This window comes from Microcebus murinus, chromosome 16 (assembly GCF_040939455.1).
Source record: "Microcebus murinus isolate Inina chromosome 16, M.murinus_Inina_mat1.0, whole genome shotgun sequence".
NCBI lineage: Eukaryota > Metazoa > Chordata > Mammalia > Primates > Cheirogaleidae > Microcebus > Microcebus murinus.
The window spans coordinates 42,588,736-42,609,993 of NC_134119.1; the positions used below are offsets into that span (position 1 = coordinate 42,588,736).

The 21,258-nt window shown below is 43.4% G+C and overlaps 1 protein-coding gene and 1 pseudogene across 3 annotated transcripts in view; both read left to right on the forward strand.

Annotated features, from left to right (window-relative positions):
* RIN2 (Ras and Rab interactor 2) overlaps window positions 1-21,258 on the forward strand; it is a 213,742-nt gene that overhangs the window by 56,786 nt on the left and 135,698 nt on the right. The window lies entirely within an intron of this gene.
* Window positions 397-15,415, forward strand: LOC105867387 (bromodomain-containing protein 7-like; annotated as a pseudogene).

Genomic DNA, 21,258 nt, shown 5'->3' on the forward strand with positions numbered 1-21,258 from the left:
AGCAACTCAAAATGCGTCCCCAGTATTCCAGGCAATTTGTTGCCATTTTCATATCAACACTGGTTTTCACTGCTAATTCCATTGGTGTTAACCTTGTTTTGTGACAGTCATTAAGATGAGTAAAATCAGATGGCCAGTGTTATGACTATGTATTTGTAAGGTGAAACCAGAAAACAAAGCCTTATTCTAAGTGAAGTCATTTTAATGGCAAATGGGCAGATGCTAATTTCTTTTTTTTTCTTTTTTTTTTTTTTTTTTGAGACAGTGTCTTGCTTTGTTGCCCAGGCTAGAGTGCCTCAGCCTCCCGAGTAGCTGAGACTACAGGCATGCGCCACCATGGCTAACTTTTTCTATATATATTAGTTGGCCAATTAATTTCTTTCTATTTATAATAGATACGGGGTCTCACTCAGGCTGGTTTCGAGCTCCTGACCTTGAGCAATCCGCCTGCCTCGGCCTCCCAGAGTACTAGGATTACAGGCGTGAGCCACCGCGCCCGGCCATGGATGCTAATTTCAATGGACTCCATTCTCCAGCCTTTGCCAGTGAGATTTTAAGGTTTTAATTTAGCCCCAAAAAGCAAAGTAATGCACTGCAGACTCTTAAATTGTCACTTTTCTCCCTAAATCCCCTTGAAACACAGACAAAAATAACTTACTTTAGGAAACATGAGAAGAGTGGGTTAGGTGGGCATGTTAATCCTATCAGATTTGAAGAGGTGCTGGACAAATGTCAACAGTGTGTTTCTGGTTCCTCTGGCCTGAAGGCCCCCTACAGCAAGCCAGGGGTCTCCCTGAGCCAGCGCAGCCTCACATGAGTGTCCACTGGGATCGGGGCCAGGCTGGTCTTGCCAGGCAGGTGTAGGGCCTGGGCTTCATGTGTTTAGCTGGGCTGCTCTAACTTTTTATCTGAATCCCCTGGAGGGCTTGTGTGAAAACTTCCCCAGAGTTTCTGATCAATAGGTCTGGGGTGAGGCCTGAGAATTGGCATTTATAACTACTTCTCAAGGTCAAGATGTGCTGGTAGCTAGCTTTGGGGGAGAGCACCCCTAATTCATAGTGTTTGCTGATTTCCATTTTTGGTAAATACTCCCACCAGCTACCAAGTGTTTAACAACCAGAATTTCTGAATATTTAACAGTTGCCTCTTATGAGCTGGTGTGAGCTGGTGTGAGCTGGCACCAGAACATTGCTGCAGGGGATACTAATGCTGCTGATCTAGATGAGCTCCCCAGATTTCTGCCTGGAATCTCATCCACTGGGGACCTTGCCTGCTCTAACTCTGTTCCTCCACCCCCTGACTGTGTGCAGCTGAGCTCCAGACTCATCTATGGAACCAGTCATCTCCATTTTGGAGGCCCACAGGCTGCAAATTCAGCTAGTCCAAAGTTCAACTATTTTAGTTTTCTCCCACCACACCTGCTATCTCCCTAGATGCTATATGTTGGTGATATCTCCATCCACCCAAGTTTCCCAAGAGAGAAACCTGAATGTTATCTTAGATGCCTTTTCCTCTTCCCACCTCCCACTTACACTCAAACCCTGTAGCCACCCAATAGATCTCCCCTGTGTGCCCCTCCCTTTACATTCATCTCACAGGTGTTACTGTCATCCCCCACCCCTGACAGTGCCACTCTCCTACTCAGAAGTATTCAGTGACTCCTCATCTTCACCCATAGGATCAAACCTAAATTTGTTGGCATGGCCTACAAGATGATGTCATCTCCCCTGTCCAGCCTCAATTCTCCTTCCACGGAATACCTGAGGCTCCAACAATAGTGGGCAGTATTGGATTTGTGGCTTCTCCAAGCCACTTGTTCACCCCTCCCTTCTGTGTACCATTTCTCGAGTTCTTCTCTCTGCCTGGAGTCCCTTCCTCCACCTACTCACTCTTTCAGGCTCAGCTCGAAGGTTGGCTTTTTGTCAAAGCTCTTCTGGTCTCCTTCAGTGGATCCTGCCCCTTCTATCTTCTGTTCCTATTGCACTGGTCATGAATCACCATTTTAGCAGTGATCGTGTTGGAAGTGTCTGCATGCAAAGGGCAGCATTTTTATGTGTCTGTTATCTCACCTTGACTGCCTGGTATACTGTGGGTGCTCAGTCGTGTTTGTTGAATGGAAGAATGGTTGAATGGACTGTGGACCAAGTATCACCCATCCCCAGGGCTTAGACTGGGAAAGGTAGACCTGAAAAGTTGAAAACTAGGACTAAATCTGGATCATTCCTCTCCCACTTTTTGGAAGATATTTTCAGATTGCCCAGAATTATGGTCACTAGACTCTTCAGGCCCACAAAGTCCATTCTAGTCTATGTTTCAGTCTTTGAGATCAACCCGAGTGTATCTTATTTCTAGAAGGCTTAGAGTTTCATGCTGTGTGGGAGACTTGCAGACTAGAATGATGCAGGACTGCTATGGGACAGACCAACCAGCTCTGCGAGACTGACACAGTGGGGTGAGAACTGCCTAGACTTGACTGGTGGAATGGCAGCACTCTATTTTTCTTTCTTTTGGGCTTCCTACATTTTTCTCAGAGCATATAAATGAATCCAAACAATGGCAAGAATTTTCAGGGGCTAGATGAATAGAATAGATGGAAGAGCTCATATCTATATGAAGAGATGCAAGAAGTGAGGAACTCCAAAAGCCAAGAATAGATTCTAAACTGATGTCCCGATTTCATCTTTAAAACTCTCTTGCTCCAGGCCTAGCTTTCCTAGATCTGCTCTAAGTGCCTTCATCCTATCAGGTTTTAGAATGACACTTAGAGCACTGTAATACGTCTGTAATGACACCTATTCTCCAGGGACATAATAAGTGCTCACTGATTTACACTAGAGAGAGAAACATACACACACACACACACACACACACACACACACACACACACAATTACAAATCTGGATGCGAAAGCACCAGATAAATCTATTTGGATGAGCATAATGTTAATTAGTGATGGTCACTCTTTATTGTTCATGCATTATTATGGTTAATATTTTAAACAATAATTTAACTTGCAAAATGCTTTGCATGCATTTAATGTGCTATGATGTCTTCATAGTGTACTCCGGAAAAGGAGGTGGCCACTTGCATGAATACTTTTTACCTTGGCCTAGCAACTTAGTAAACCAGGCTTTTACAAAATATTTCTAATCATTTCTAATAATAAATAATAATCATTTGAATAGTTAACATTTATTAAGCACTTATTATTTGATATATTACGGGCATTGCATTAAGAAGTGCTTTGCCATGGATTATTTTGTTGAACACCCATTTTACAGATGAGGAAACTAAGCACAGAGTACCTAAGTAACTTAAGTAACTGCTGAAAGTCACGCCATTAGTGATCCCTGGGATGGGCCCTTCCCTGTTTAATGGTCATAGAGCCATAGCAAGGGAGACATTATTTTGGAGTAACTGCTGGAGTTTCTCACCGTGGTAGTGAGCATGGCGAAGAAGAAGAAGGTGGTGAAAATGTTCATGCTCTGAGTTTTAAATTCCCATTTCAGGCCTTGGTAGCTGTTTGACCTTCTCTGGGCAAAACTGAGTGAGTGGTTGTTAACACCTGCTCTGCACCCACCCCGGGCTGGTCTGAGCAGCAGCCGAGTTAACAATTGTATAAAAGTGCTTTGCGAGCAGGACCTCAAAAAGATCCTGTGGCAGGAGGCTCACCCGGTGACTTTTCCCTTTCCTTTATGGAAGAATGAGCCTCAGGCAGAGAATGAAGCTTCCGGGACTGTTTCCTGCCACCACTTTTCAGGGGAAGGAACGTGTACCCTTCGTTGAGCATGACATGATTTTAGATGGAACGTCTTTTTTTGAGATTAAGGATTTATTTTCAGATTTTTTCAAATCCATATACCTAGCATATCAAATTGCGGATTCACAATGATTTTTACTTAGGAGGAGTCATAGTGAAGTATTCTACAGATATGGCCAAAATCTGTGCAGACAGATGTAGATTTATGATCTATCTAGTGACACTCAAGTGTCCTTCGAGGCCCTTCCCTTGCCCAGAGTCTTCCCCAGTTCTGTGGGCATTTCACTTTAGTAATTTTGTGTTCTTTCTCATAAAAGGGCCTTCCAAAATAGAATGAACCTCAGGCCCCCTGAAGCCTGGATCTGCCCCTGCTTGACAGGGACTTTGTAGCAATTACAAGAACTCAAAATCTTAGGAAGAGAGATTTTCGTTGAGTTCTGGCTGTCAGGAACGCAATAGAAGCCAAGAAGAAGGAAAATGTTCATTAACAGGTTTTTAAAAATGAACTGAAGACATGAGTTCCAGAAACTCAGTGAGGTCCCGCCAATCATTTCCAAGTGGAGAGGAACATTCAAAAGCCGCCCTGTTAAATGACTGTTTGCAAGCTGATCACCAAGACAGCTTGGTGCAAAGAGTGTTAAATGCTAATGGCTCTCAGCAGGGATCTGCTTTAAACCATGGGAACCTACTCATTCAGGAGGACATGCTGGCCTGGCCAGGGCCCCTGACTGACATGGAGGTATGAAAGGCAGCGCCCCCACCACCCTTGCCTCACTGGGATAACTCTGTGATGGTGGGATTCATGCTCTTGAGCTCCCTGTGGGATCAGACTAAGGCTAGACCCTACCTACAACCACTCCTCCTTTCCTCACCACCTTATAAGACACTCCCAGTAAGCCCTGCACACCTGATTCCCCACCTCAGGCTCTGCTTCTAGGAAATCTGATCCAGGACCAAGCCCTTCTCAAATGATGCTGGACCTGTATGTGATCTTCCCCAGCAATCAGAGGCCCTCTGCCTCCAGGACTGTCCATTCCAAGAATGGTTGATGCTGATCATTAGGAAGGTCTTCCTTGATTTGAGCCATGCAAATCGAATCTGGTTTTAAGAAAACAGTTCTCTGCTCCACCCCACGCCCCTTCCCTGCCTTCTCTTAACCTAAATCTTCCCAGGCCCTTCAGCTAACCTTGTGTGGCCGGGTTCCTGTTCTCTCACTTCCTGGCTTCTTTCCTCACTGTGGTGCAGTGCGGCAGAATCCCACCATTGGTGCCCACCAAGACCGAGCCTCACATTCCCCCTGAACGCTGGGGACTCACGGAACAGGACTTCGGCCTATGTAGACACCGCTTTGCATGAGCCCAGATGCTCATCAGGGATTCAGGCAGCTCCACCATCTTAAGCCAACCGTCAGCTGCAGCCCACAGCCCCTCTCACGTGTGTTTCTGGTTGGCTGCGTCTTCATACCTTCCTCTAGGATGTGCTGGGGCACGTACCCTGCTCACAGGACTGTGTGCTCACTTCTGCTGCATCTGACGTTGTGAGCCTGTTTTCTCAGCCAGTTGAGTTGTATTTTGCACCCCAATAACATCATGTGGCCCCATCTTTTCAAAGCACGTTACAAATACCTCTAGGTACAGTCCAGATTTTTAGGTGGAACTCAGATGTGCATATTTTATATTTTTATTTCATTATTCAAATTCTTATGAACTTAAAGTGTTATAGAAAAATATAATAAGCACATCAAATCCATTAGCTTCTTTTGATGTAAATGTAAGTTAAAAAGTGAGTTGATTCACTTTTAATCAAAATCTGTAACCCCCTGTGGCAGGAGTTCTGAAGACAGCATGTGAATGACTGATGTTTAAGAAACATTGATTCATAAGATCAACATCTGCACAATCCCTATCCTAGTTTAACTTTTTAATAAACATCCCAAGCAGGCCAGGCATGGCGGGAATCTTGGGGTCTACTTCTGTTTGGTCACAATCCACCAACCGGGGCTCTTTGTGTGCAGGCATTTAACCATTGGGTTGTCATCCTGTTATGCACAATTTTCCATCTTGCTAAAAAGATGTGATTACTTGTCAGCTCCCTTTTTGAAATTCAGATCCACAATAGTTTTTTCCTAATTTCCTAGCCTCAGAGCTCCGCCAAACACATAAGGAGTAATGCCAAGCTGACCCACGGTGAGGACCATGTTCTGCCTAAGATATACTATCTCGCAAACAGCCCCACGTGGAATCATTTGTCAAATGGCCCTCAAGCCCACAGCTCAATAGCTGGAGGACTCTATTGCTTTCTCTGCTTTTGAAACCAGGGACCAACATTATCTACCAACTTTGTCTAGTCCCTTTTCAATTCTGAACGGTTGAAGTTAATCCCAGATAATCTCACGTGCATTTTATTTTTAACCATAGCCTGGCATTGACCCTTCCAGATTGGAAATAGAAACACCTATTGAATATCCAGCCTCCTCTCTTGCCAGCCTCCTCTTTCCATCTTATAGGCTCATTTGTTCATCTTATGCAAATTAATCATTTCAATGGGCAAGGAGTTTAGTAATTTTGCTTTTCTTTTATTCTGCTGCCAGCCAATCTTACCGTGTTCCAAAAACACCTTTAAAAAGTTATTGTATAGTTTTATTAAGCTTTGTTTTATTTGTAAGACACCCCTTTCTTGGGCTCTCGGCCTCTAGCTCTCATTCATACAGATCCCTCGCACTGTTTGGGACCCACCTGTGCCTCTGGAACCCTCAGCCCTATCTGTGTCCTGTCCAGCTATGAATTCATTGCCCAGTTGTCGGTATCAAACACATCTACTCGTGGTCCCTCTCCTTCTTAGCTTATGACTTATTTGTGTTTGTGGTGTCCGAACCCCATTTTCAAGAATTTTCCATTCTGCTTGATGGGAAGGAGGACACTTTTTCATAGACTCCAACTCACCTTTAAACTTTTGGAAATCTCTGCTCATAAGCCACAAAATTCACAGCCTGAGCAGGCTTCTGATACCCAGCGCTCATGAGCCGTAAAGATGACGTGAGAATTTCCCCTCACGTTGCCCATCACTTCCACTTCCCCACTCAGTTCCTCCTGATTATTTAGAAGTTGAGAACAGCAGCCCCACCCACTGCTTTCTCATCCTTCTGAGAGCTGAATCCGTCACCAAGTTAGGTCAAGCATGTGTTGTATGCGGTCTTTATCACAGGGATACTAGGAGGATGTGTGTGCACGGCTGACTCCACCACCAGATACGTCTCCTGTCTTTCTGCCTGATTTCAGTAGCAGGAATGACACCCTCCCTCCCTGCGTTTGACAATGGCTGTGGCATCTTGTCATCACGGTAGAACTTTTGCTTTTTCTCCATTCATCTCCATCATTTTCCAACATGAAAACCAGTACACAGATGCGTAGATTATTTGTTCTTGACTTACAGAGATGGTTTGTTGCTTGCAAAAAAAAAAATCTATTTCTTATGAACAGAATATGTCAAAGTATGCCTTCTCTTTATCATATTCTAATCAAGGGTCCCATTCTTGTGATCTCGCTGACTCCCATGCAGTTCTGTGGAGCTGACCATTCCCTCCAGCACCCCTCCATCCACCTCGGACTTCCCCCGACTCTGCTCTGCCTGGTGTGGGCTGGCCCACCCAGCTACTCGGCCTTGGCTCCCTTGGCTAACTGGCCTCCTACTAGTTTGGGCCAATGTGAAGCCCTGGTGGATACTGTGGGCGGAAGGAAGGTATTAACGATTCAGATTTGTGCCTCAGCAAAATTATGGGTGACCATCATCAGAGAACAGTTACTTCTGGAAAGGACAAGCTCACACGTGCCAAGATGCTATTAAAATGACCACCTGCGAAACAGGAAGAAGTTTTGGTATGAGGTTCATGGAACTTATGATCGATCTGGCTCTCATGAGTGTTTTCCTGGCAGATATAGTCATGATGGACATGCTGGGAAGACAGAAGAGGAGATGAACAGTTATGGAAACCCAAAGTTATAGGGAGTGCTTGCAAATTAATTTATTAATTTGTAGGACTTTTTAAGGAGGCATGATAGAAGATGAAGCCAAAAAAAAAAAAATGGATTGGGTCCAATGTCGAAGGACCCTTGCTAACAACCTCGCTAAACGGTTGGTGCTTCTCCCATGGGTGAGCTCATGGGAGCCCTAGAGCTCTGGAGTGAGGAGAGTGGGAAGACCAAGCTGTAGTAGGACAACTCCTTGTATCATCTCCGTTGTATACTGGGCTTCTGTAGAATATTGTGTTTGATGACAGTGTGCTGTGCCCTAAAAAGTTCAAAATCTGTTGTTGTGGGGATGGGAAATGTATTGGTAAGGGTTTTAGATGTGTACAACGGCATCACGTCAAGCTGGTTTAGGCAGGGAGGAATGCTGAGGAACAGAGTTCCCAGGGGTGGATCGAGCAGTGGGCTTTAGGTCTCGTGGGCCCTGTTCCAATGCTCCACTCACCTGGGCCTGACCGGAAGCAGCACTGCATGGCCTGGGCCTGGTGTGGGGGCAGGGGTGGGCACCAGGGCCCGGTGGGTCATGAGCAAGAAGAACAGGTTGGACAAACACCTCTATGGGGAATATGTGGAGAAGTCCTTGAAGCTGGGAGGAAATGAAGCCACCGAGCTCTCCATGGGCAGCTCGGGGCACGACCCCAGCCCCTTCAAAGTCAAAAACGATCATGACAAACACAAGGACAGAAAGCAGAAGAAAAGAAAGAAAGGAGAGAAGCAGGGTTCAGGGGAAGAAAATGGGAGAAAATGGAGAAGAGTAAAGCAGGATAAAAAGAAGCAGGATCAAGACTGTGTGGAGAACTAGGCAGAAATAGACATCCGGTGTCACTCCCTGCAAGATTAGACTGGCCTCCTGAGCAGCCTCTCACAAGCTTTTTAGCCAAACAAGAAGTAGAACAGACAGCCCTGCAAGAAGCTTGGAATCAACTGATGACACAATTGCAGAGAAAAGACCCAGGTGCTTTCTTTTCATTTCCTGTGACTGACCTTGTTGCTCCCACTACTCCGTGATCTTTAAACACCTGATGGATTTTTAGTACCACGAAAGAAAATATCAAGAACAATGACTACCAGTCCATAGAAGAGCTAAACGTTAACTTCAAACTAATGTGTACTAATGCAATGATTTACAACAAACCAGAGGCCATCTATTATAAAGCCACAAAGGAGCTATTACACTCGGGGGTGAAAATTCTCAGTCAGGAAAGAACTCAGAGCCTGAAGCAGAGAGTAGACTTCATGGCAGACTTGCAAAAAACTCAAAAGCAGAAAGGTAGACCAGATACCTTGCAGAGTGGGGAGGGTGGCAGCTGCTGGCTGAGAGAGAAGGAAGACTCTGGAGATACTGAAGCACAAGCCTTCAGAAGTCCCAATAAGAAAAATAAAAAGAAAGACAAAGATATGCTTGAAGATAAGTTTAAAAGCAGTAATTTAGAAAGAGAGCAGAAGCAGATCAACTGCATTGTTAATGAATTTGGAGGACCCAGCGGCTTGTTAATAGTGCGAATTTGAAAGAAGAAAACCAGACGGAACAACAACATTGAGACTTCTCCATCCTATGGATCCCATGGTAGAAGAGCCAGGAAACTCCCCTGTTAAGACTGGGAATGACAACTGGAAGACTTCAGTCTGGAGTGAATGCTTTGCAGAGTTTCAAAGAGGATAAAAGGAACAAAGTAACTCCTAAGTTAGGCTTGAACTGTTGACCCTACAGTTCTCACCCACCGCATCATGACTCCAACTTTGCAAATATTAGCAAGGATTATTCTGATTTAATCTATTCAACCTATGGGGAAGACTCTGATTTTTCTAAGTGAATTCAGCAACCATGAGTTTTTGGCCAAATGCCAAGATTATTGATATGTTATGGCAAGTAGTTTACTGGATGTTTAAACAAAAGGAGGGCATTCTAGGACCCTACAAGAGTTGGAGACACCATCACCTGAAGATGAAGGTCATACTGGGACACTTGACATGGCAAAAGAAATGGAGATTACAGAAATAGAGCCAGCAGGGCATTTGGACTCCGGTACTCAGGATAGGCTCACAGCACTGAAAGCAGTAAACAGACTTTGGTGCTCCAGTTGAAGTTTCTGACTCTGAAGAAGCTGAAGTGTTCCAGAAGAAACTCGATGAGACCACCAAGTTGCTCAGGGAGTTCCTGGAAGCCCAGAATGAGTATTTGAGCACCAGACCCCTCCCAATATGGCCTGTCTCTTGGGTCTCTCATCTACAGAAATGCATCTTGCTGAACAAGTGATCAATAATCTTAAAGAACTTGTGCAGCCAAGTAACTCCAGATCCAAGTAACTCCAGTTCGTGTATGTATATATGGAGTTCGAGCATGTATGGAGCTCCGAAAAGCAATGGGGATTTCCATTCCTTACCACATCATAGAAAACAACTTTGTAGATTTAACAGAAGATTTTGAAGAACCTAAAAAGACTGACGTTGCTGAGCGTGCTGATAGGATTCGAAGCCAACTGGTATTTGATTCTATATTATGTACACATTTTTTCATTTCTAACTTGGAAATGCTTTTCAGAAGATATTACATATTTGTAAGTTGTGTTTTTAATTAAACTTTGGAACAATCAATTTTAATGTTCCAGAGATTGGACTTGTATTAGGTAATAAAGCTGAACCTGGTAATCTGAAAGCAAAACAAAAAAGCAGTGGGCGTTAGGCTGAGCTTCCCAAGTGACTCCCACAGTGACACAGCGCAGTGAGCTCACAAGGGGCTGGCCACCACGGCAGGACAGGAAGCTGCTGCATCAGGAGACCCCCACCACCCCTGCCCAGCTGCGGCTCAGAGCCAGGCCAGCTCTGCCATGGCCCTGATCTCAACAAGACAACCCGGCCCCACCTCCTTCCCAACAAAGCCTCACATGAGCCCTTCTGCTGGGCAGAGCCTACGTCACAGGGCCACATCCCAGCAGTAAGGACGCCAGGAAATGAGATGTATGTTATCTTATTTTTGCATTCTGTGTTGGAAAGGACTTATCCTGCACGGAACTATCAAAGTGTGGGGGGTATGGTCAAAATATCTGGGACATACACAAATGACTGGTATCCACCTCAGGAAGACACATATTTTTTTAAAGAAGGGAGTATGGGATGAAATTGGCTTTCATATATATGTATGTGGTGTGTGTGTGTGTGTGTGTGTGTGTGTGTGTGTGTAATTTTTTTTAAAGAGAGGAGGTCTAGCTGTGTTTCCCAGGCTGGCCTCAAACTCCTGGGCTCAAACGATCCTCCTGCCTCAGCCTCCCGAGGAGCTGTGACTACAGGTACAGGCCCCCATGCCTGGCCTTAAATATCATTTTGATGAAACCATTTTGTTTTTCAGCCAAGGCCAGTCCTGAGGGCTGTGTGTGAAGTCATGAGACTGCTGGTTTCTCTAGCTAGCTGCATGTTTTATTTTATCAAGTTCTCTGAATCCAAGTTCGCAGCTCATTAACTTTTATGCCCGGTTTCAAATCATTTTTTACTTACATGACATGACGTTGGAACTTGGCCTCTCTTTCATGCATCAATTCTTGAGCAGTTTGGTGAAGACTCCCTTTTACCTAAGACATAGAGTCCTCCTGCTACCGGAGGGATACCCTAATCGTGCGACCATCAGCCCCAAGTCTCAGCCCTTTGCAATGTCACTTCCCACGGCACATAGCATATGTTTATCACAGATGTTATCTGATAGCGAATGTTTATCATAGCCTATTCCAGGCCAATAATTCAGTCTCTAGGACTCCAGATGAGGTTGGGCTGGAATTTCCTGTTGCTGTGGAATAAAGCATGTGCAATCGCCACGTGATGTGTTGCTAAAATGAGTGAAGTATCATTAGTGTGGTGGACACTGCAATGCCCACCAGCCTCCCTCCAAGAAGGGACTTACTGCCCGGCTGCCAGGAGTGCGACCACAGGCAGTCTACAGCTGCTGGGCCCTTCAGGGGTTCCTCGGCTGCAGAGAGCTGTGTAGTCCAAGGTCATCCACATCCAGTGACTGGGGGTGGTGGGGGTACATGGGCTCAGCCATCTCAGCCCACCTCGGGACACTGCCAGAGCTCCCTGTGAAGTTGGCTGAGCCTGCACCTACCTCCACGTCCCCCTGTGTCCACTCCTGCTTCCGTCCTGACTCCACAGGCTCTCATCCCCCGAGTGCTCCTTAATAAGCCTCCTGTGCACTAACCTCCATCTCAGATCCTGCTTCCCACAGCCCCCGTCTGTGAAATCAGCACGCAGACAGATGCCCCAGCATGTCACATTCCCAGCAGATGCTCCCCCTACCCAGGGCATCCAATTCACCTTAGAAACATGCACCTGCCACCTGCTCTCCACCAGGTGATGTCTGGTACCTGGTGCTTGGAAATAGTTGCAATCATTTAAAAACTAAATACAGGTCGGGTGCAGTGGCTCATGCCTGTCATCCTGGCACTCTGGGAGGCCAATGTGGGAGGATCACTTGAGGCCAGGAGGTAGAGATCAGCCTGAGCAAGAGTGAGACCTCATCTCTACAAAAAAAATAGAAAAATTAGCTGGGCATAGTGGCTTGAGCCTGTAGTCCCAGCTACTTGGGAGACTGAAACAGGAAAATCACTTGAGCCCAGGAGTTTGAGTTTGCAGTGAGCTGTGATGACGTCACTGCACTCTACCCTGGGTGACAGAGCAAGACTATGTCTCAAAAAAATAAATAAAAATTAAACTCTAATGATATGCATGGTGAAATGTTTAAGGGAAAGTATGAGTGTCTGCAAACTTCTTTGAAATGCACCAAAAATAAGATGGATTGAGGGATGAGTGGAGGGCTACAGAGATGGATAAATATGTGACAAAACGAGTATGGTGAAATATTCATGGTATAGCCAGATGGGGTCATAATGGGCACTCTGTGAAAAGTTCTTCCAACTTTGCTCTGTTTGAAATTTTTTATTACACAATGTTGGCGAAATCAATAGGTATAACTGTCCTAGAAAGGGAAGACTGAGAACGCTTTATGAACTTATTTCAAAGATAAGGTTAAGCCCATCTGGCATTCGAGATTATAGCAGTGTCATTTCCCTGATGTGTTGAATCCATCATTAATTCAGCAAACATTTATTGAGCATGTTCTATGAGCAGTACATACTGTAAGTGCTCTAGGTAGGATAAAGAAATACAAGAGCTTTATTCTGCAAGTTTCGTTACAGAAGATGAGGCAAATACATATAAAAAGTTAAATAATGGTGATTCATATCATATCATCCTAGGCACAGACATTTAAAATGTGTTTATTGGTTCTACTGTACAAGTAGTGTGTCCAGCATTGAGTAATAAAGATAATAATGGCAGCAGTGACTTGCGCAATGTTCACCGTGCACCTGGCAATGCTGCAAGGGCTTTGCCTATTTTGGTACATTTCATCCTTACATGGCGTGGCCCTGAGAACGTGCCTGCAGACATGCAGCTAAGGGGGACATGATGGCCAAGGGTGCCAGTTGCTGCGCTCTGTAACCCACCACCCAATCTCTAAGCCAGTGCCTGAGCCCTGCAGAGATTCTAAGGCAGTTCCACTCCCAAGAGACGGGGGACTCCTCTGACAGCTGTCGCTGTCCCTGTGACTTCCTGAAGGCCTTGTCGTCTTTTCTCAGCCTGCGCAGTGGTCTAGGATGCTTTCCCCACCCTTCCTTCCTTCCCTCTCTCCTGCGCTGGGACCAGACCTGCGTCACAGCCTGGAGGCTCTCCCGGCCCCCTAGATCCCCTTCAATCAGTATCTGAAAGCAAATAGCAAGGATAAATTTAGTTAAAAGAAAGCAAGAAGAGTCAGTTTACCTAAAAAGCCATTTTTCCATTATATACTGGCCTAAATCACCTTTCTTAGCGAATAAAAGCAGGTATCAATGGGAAATTGAGTGGATGCTCAGAATTACTTGTTTCTTTTAAGCACTTCATTTAGTAAAGCAGGATGAGTAGAGGGTCTCTCTTCTCTGTGAACTTGTGTAAGTGTAGAAAGCTGCAGAGGGGAGGTTCCTGGCCAGAAGGAGAGATGCAGCTTGCTCCTTACAGGGGGAGAGCAAGTGAGGGGAGTGGGGGGCCTCGCCCAGTCACTCGCTCCTCTGTGCTCTCGGCCCTGTGCTCGGAACCAGGCTGGGCTGCCTTTGGTCCTCTGGGGCATGGCAGGGCTGTCTGGTGTTCCAGCAGACCAGACAAGTCCCCTCGTCCTGCACACCCAGAGGGAGACCTAAGCTTCACATTAAGTGGGCACCAGACAGGCCATTGGCTGGAGCTTGGCCACTTCTGTTCCAGTAACTGACGTCATCCTGTGACGTCGTGGTTCTGCACAATCCATCTTGATTGTGTGGATTTCTGGACAAAGTGGCTTAAAGAATTGATACATTGAATGCCCAAGTAATTATAATGCTGAACACGATAAGACCCCATTTTTTCCAGGTAAATTCCTGGTTCAATTAATTCAAATTAGAGTGAATTCATCAGTGACGACTTCTTCATCATGTATCATACAAAAACTCAATTAAAGGATTTATCTTCGACTCCCTCATCAGCAACTTAAAAATTAGAGCATGAAGAGATTTATAATTCTAGTTACATATCACCAACTTGTTCTTCAAAAAAACTGAACTAATTAGATTTAACTTAGTTCCTTACAGTTATGTGGCTATCTTAATTAGAATTAGATTAAATCTTTCTATTAAATTAAGAAGTATTTTCATTAGTAGTATTTCTAATCTGCCAACTAGGAGACTATGATCTCTCTCTCTCTCTCCATTTACTTAAAGCTTTCTTTATTTCTCCTATTACAGTTATATCATTTTGAATAGTTCTTATGTTTATTGTTACACAGTTCTCACCTATTTAATTTTTGTAGCCATTGTGATGGAGAAAGATAATGAGTTTCTAATTCCATTACTAAAATTAAATAATGCTATTGATTTTGTGTAATTTTGCTGAACTCAACTATTTCCTTAAAGAAATTTTAGTTGATTTTTGTCAAACTTTAAGGTATATAATCACATCACCATGAAGACCAATAATGTATTAACTATTAGAGTTTTATAACTCTGCAAGTAATAAGTACTGATTTTAGAGGAATTAGAAGATACTGAAAGAACATTATCCTGGCCACCCCACTATTGTCATAACTACCATTTATTGCATGTCACATGCAGACACTTCCCCTAGAGCTTTATTTTATATGATTTCAATGACTTCTTGCAATAACGCCATGAGATGGATACTCTAATGATCCCCATTTTACAGATGTGGAAACTGATCCTCAGAGACATTAAGTAACACTGAAAGTAAGTCACACACACACACACACACACACACACATACACTGAATTACAGAACTTGGAATTTAACCCTGCTCTGGCTACGCCCAAAATCTACATATGTAATAGCAGCAAAAAAGGAAGTACTGTGCTGAGAATTAATTTAACTCAACGAACATGAAGAACTATTCAAAGAAAATTAAAATACCTCTGGGGAACATAAAGGCTCTGAAAAATCAAGGAAGGAGCTTTGTATTTTTTCTAATCTTGGCTCTCATTGTCAGTTTAATTTGCATTTTTATTACTAGGAAATTTCAACATTTTCAAATTAATCACATATCTTTCCTAGCCTGTGTTTTTTTTCTCTTTCTTTTTTTTTTTTTTTTTATTTTTTTTTCGTTTTTTTCTAGGAAAGGTTGTATCAGAATCTCTTTCTTTCTCTCTCTTTTTTTTTCCTTCCTATTCATAGATTCTGATTTCATCATTAGGACATTAGAGTTTTTTACTGATGCATTTGAATTAACTATAAATTAAGTATTTATCTTTTATCAAATTTCTAGCAAATGCTAAACCATCCTTTTATTTTGCCTTTTAATTGTTTGTGAGATATGATAATGTACAGGCAACTTAATTTCTTACATAATTTAATTTATCAATCTTCCTTTGTTTTCTTTTTTTTATTTTGGTTTTGGATTTTGCTCGTTTGTTTGTGTGTGTGTGTGTGTTTGTTTTTGGTAGGAGAATATGCTGAAAATGATCTTCCCAATCCAGATATGAGACAAATATATGCCTGTATCTTCATCCGGTTTTATTGTTTATTTCATTATACAATATGCCTGAAATGTATTTTCAATGGAAAGGGCAAGAAAAAGAAAATAATTTATTCAGCTGGCTAAAATAGTCACTTCACAAAAATCAGGATTTTTTTAATCAAAAAATCTTCAAAGATTTTGGCTTACAAATAAAAATGTGTCTTCTCTCATTGGGAGGCTACGTGTATTAATATATTCTTTTAACATGAAGTAACTTTTGTTGGTTACATGCTGACTTCTTTTTAAACAGACTCTGCTGTAAGTCCAAGATTAGTATTATCATGCTACAGTGGTATTGTGAGCTAAGCTGGAATTTGTTTTGTGTCTTGAGGAACAGAGAAATGCCCTGGAGGAATGGACTAGAAGCTATGGTTAATTAAGTAGGTCATTAAATATGAAATGTTCAATTTCAAATCAAAAGTTTCATTTATTATGTTTTAAACAAGAAGCAGTACAATTAATCAAAGGATGTGCCTACACTGTCAACACAGTTCTGCCACCTTCATCGCAGCTTGTTTATGCCAGCAGCAAAGAAGCCTGGAGAACAAGTGGCAATGAAATCAAAAAAGGCATTTCCTACAGCTTGTTGAGGATTGAATATTTTTCCTTGCAAGAAGTGGTCCAAAGCCTAGAATAAGTATAGTCAGTTGGTGCAAGGTCTGATGAATATGGTGGTTGACAGAGAGTTTCCAAGTCCAGCTGCTGTTAGTTTGAGCAGTGTTGTTTGTGCAACATGTGGTCAAGCGTTGTCCTGCAAGAGGATTGGCCTGTCTCTATTGACCTTGGCTGCTGAATCACAAGCATCCTCATCATTCCATCCAATTGGTTGCAGTAGACATCTGCTGTCATCGGTTGAACAGCTTTCATGAAGCTATAGTGGATAATACCAGCACCGGACCACCAAACAGACACCATTAGCTATTTTTGATGAATATTCAGTTTTGGACTGTGTTTCGGCATGTCATCTTTATCCAACCATTGTGCCAAATGCTTGCAATTGTCAAAAAGAATTCATTTTTCATCACGCATAACAACACAGTGTAGAAATGGTTTGCCTTCATGTTGTGACAGCAAAGAAAGGCAAACTTCAAGACGATTTCCCTTCTGACACTCGTTTAATTCATGGAGAACCCATCTATCCAGATTCTTTACCTTGCCCATTTGTTTCAAATGGTCCAATATTGTTGGAATAGTAACATCAAACTTTGGTGCTAATACGTGCATAGGTTGAGATGGATTCGCTTCCACTACAGCTTTCAGCTCATTATTATCCACCTTGGTCTCAGGTCGCCCATGGGGCTCATTTTCAAGATTGAAATCACCACAGTGGAACTTCTGAAACCATTGATGTACTGTGCGTTCATTAGCCACATCCTTCCCGAACACTTTGTTGGTATTTCAAGCTGTCTGTGCTGCATTAGTTCCACGATAAAACTCATATTCAAAAATAACACGAATTTTTGACTTATCCGTGGTTTTACAAAAATTGCTCCAAAAAACTTTGAAACATAATCACAAGCCAAAACATGTGTTTGCAAGACTGAGGATGTTTCTTCGAAATAAAAATAAAACAAGAAGTGTCAAAGTGAAATGTCAGAGATATCAACTGTCAAATTTAGTACCTAGATATCTCAAATTTAATAACCTAAGTAATTTACTCAATCAAGTTTATGAGTGGTTTTAATTTTAATAAGATCATGTTTTTTTACTTTTGAAAAATGAAAATATGATTCATGTACTATAGAATTCGCCCCTTTAAAGCATACAATGCAGTGAGTTTCATCATATACACAAAATTCTGCAACATCAGGACTATCTAATTCCATCACCCCAGAAGAAACCCCATGATTGTTGACACTCATTTCCACATTCTCCCTTTCTCCCAGCCCCTGGAAACCACTAATCTACTCTCTATCTCTATGAATGTACCTATTCTGGACATTTTGTATCAATGGAATAATACGATATGTGATCTTTTGTGTCTGTCTCCTTTCACTTAGCATTCAAGGTTCATGCAAGTTGTAGCAAATATTAAATATCGGTACTTTGTTCCTTGTTATAACTGAATAATATTTCATTGTATGGAGGTGCTCTGCATTATGTTTGTCCACTCATCAGTTGATGAGCATTTGGGTTATTTCCACGTTGGGGCTGTTAGGGATAATGCTGCTGTGACTCTGGGGAGGACAGTGTGTGGTTTTAGCCACCCCTTCCCCATTGGGATTTGTGCAAAGGCCTGGAGCTGGCTGTTTCCAGTTAGGTCTCATTCTCCCATAGCTAGAGAACATCACAATCCCAAACGCGGTAAAATCTAAACCCAATGGCCGGGATGCGTCCATTCCAGACACCATTTAGATAACCCAGCGGGTCTCAGCATACCCACACTCCGGCTGTTTCTCCAGTGTGGGATGTGACTCTGGGTGCAGGGCTGATGCTGGGGGTCCCCTTCCCTCCCCCCCACAGAAGGGTGTCCCTGACCTCACATACGCCTTCTCTCCAGTTCCCATAACTCACCCAGTGTCCTGACAACACAAGCTTGTCAGCCTGAAGGGATGGTGAGGCCCCTGGGATCATTTCAAACCCACACATAAGTGGGCCAACCTGTTTGACAGCAGGATTGCAGCAGGAACTGTGGGGTGGGGCTGTTTTCTCAGTGGGAAGGGCCCAATCCGAGCCTGTGCCTGTCTGTGCTTACTTCTCATGGATGCACCCTGGCACCTGCTTGGATCCCTGATCTGCTTTAACCCTTGCCTGACCACCATGTGGTTTCCATGGGAGGAACTCATCCTCTGAATGAATCCTGTCTAAAACACGTGGCTCCAAATCCAACAGGATATTTGAAATGTATAGCACTGATGTTTGGTGTGAGAGTAAGCATTGTCTTCAAATCAAAAGTGCTTCTGTAAAGGTTACAAATTTGAATCCCGCCCTTCCTGCAGTCATAAAACCTTAGAGCTAAAAGGGATTTGAAAGATTAACTATTTTTAAAAAATATACTTGTATTTGAGGACAGTTGCCTAAAATTAGTACGTCGAATGTTAGTAGTGGTTACTTCAATGTGGCAGGATTATAGATATTTTTAGTTTTCTTTTTCAAGCTTTGGTGTATTCCCTACAATAAGCATGTATTATTTCCACATCAAGGAAAAAATTAAAAACTAATATTTGAAGGCCAACAACTCCACCCTCAAATTTGGACTTGTTGACCTTGATAGTAAGCAAAGAAATAGAAACTTGGAGAGAATGTGCCCGGCCCAAGGTCATGCCATGGTTTACCAGTGGAATTGACTGAGTCCAGGTCTCAGGATCCCGTCCTGGTGGCTCTTCCCTGGCACCAGGCTTTGGGAAGACAGTGGTCACACTTGTCATCACTCACTTGAGCAGCAGTTTGAGGTTGGTTGTTTGTTTTCTGTCCCTTGTAAGATGCCTGAGTCTCCCCAAGGTGACATTGAGCAGGCAATTTGAGGAGACATAAATTGAAACAAAGAGATGCTCTTTTGTTTTGTTTTTAATATGCAAACATACATCGTCATTCCTTCTCCATAGATTGCCCTTCCAGGAATGCTTTATAATTATTGACATAGCCTATTCATAGAATCCTTTCAAATCCAAGCCTCCATGCCCCTTAGACCAACCAAAACACACTTCTGTTAGTTAAGGAGATGTCTACGCATTTCGGTCATGCCTTGAATTGCTGGGAAAGCATCTTCACCCAGGATGGCAGTAGGTGACCAAGCTCCAAGTCCCAAATCCATACCTTTCCATTCCCTGGGGCCCAATCAAGAGTCTTCTGTGCAGGTTTCACAAGCTTCTCTCATGGGTACCTTGGGCTTGGAGCTGTCCATTGCAATAGATTAACATGTCTTTTCTTTCTAGAACTCGTATATTTAAAATCTTGAAAAGTGGTTAAGGTAATTTCGTTGTTGGGAGTTGAAACATAGGCAAAATGTGAGAGCATTCCCATCATCTCCAACAGGGGACTTTCATACTACTTTCCTTTTTCTTCTTTGTCCGTTCCCTGAAAGATATCTGTTCTTTAGGGAACATTTGATCAGATGGGCCAAATTTAATTCTTTGTTTCATATCAGGAAAGGATTGTGTGTGTGTGTGTGTATGTGTGTGTGTGCATATTCTTTTAAAGAGACAAGATCTCAGTATATTGTCCAGACTATTCACAGGTGTGAGCATTGCATCCAAACAGCTAGGATGATAGGCATCAGCTACCATGCCCAGCTAAGGACTTTTTCAAAAGGATTTTGTTATGATTTTCTTGGCAATGCTGGCTTGAATATGAGTTGGCTTTTGTTCTTCCGGTTGTATTGACATGAACTGAATCTATAACCTCACCTGGAGTTGGGAGTGACAAATGCCATCCACTTGGCCGGCTTCAGGAACAAAGCAAGCCATTGTTGAAATGATGATTTGAAACATAAAGGAAAAGTCTCCTCTTTCTCTACTAGTGGGTGTTCATATTTATTTTGGAAGAGGATCTAGATGTCCTCATCGTGAAGGGGCTCATCATATGACGAAGGTGACCTTTTCAAGCATCAACACCTGTGAGAGCCTGCCACAGTTGGAAATCAGAGCGAGGCACCGGAACCGACGTGCAAAGGCACGTGGAGCTCAGCGGGAATTCAAGCAAGACCTCCCGGCACCTCCTCTGGGAAGGGGTCCCATTGGGGATGTGTTCAGTTCTATAATAAGACCCTTGGGAGGTACATCTTCGTGGCCCAGAAGGGAATTGGGAGCCGTGAGTCTAAGGAAGCACGAGGTGTTTGAGAAAGGCTTCTGCAGGGAGATGGGTTGGAGAAAGCTCTCAATGGTACGAGGTCAGAAAAGCCAAAAGGAGTGGGGGAGAGTGAAATACAGGGGAGTCCAGACTATTGAGGTGCTTGTCAGAGATGTGGAGAATGTTTGTGAGGAGGGTGAGAAGAGTCGGGTATAGTCCTGGAGGTGATACCAGACTTTGGATTCTTGGTCCCCGAGTGAATAGAAATTGGCAAGAGAACAGACAGACGTAGGCAGGCAAGGCTTTACTGGGGCTTTCTGTTCCAAAAGGGAGACGGTGCTGGTTAAGGGGCAAAACAGCCTGGCTCTCCAAACAAAGGGCTGGGAAACTTTTATGGGATTATAAAGAGGGAGGCCGGCGTCGGCCTTGAAGTCATCACATGCAAAGAGAAGGTTCTGCTGGCGCTGTAAACTTGAGTTCATTCTTCTTCAAGCATCACGTGTATCACTAGCATCTTAAATCTCCACCCCTGCGCCCTGAGCGTGATTTTTAGCATCAAAATGAGATTATATTGAGGGGGAATTTAGGGTCAGGTCAGTATGGGGGTCTATTCTGATTTGAGGTTCTTAGGTCCGGACAGGTCTAGTTTCTTTGTAGCCAGGTTCCTT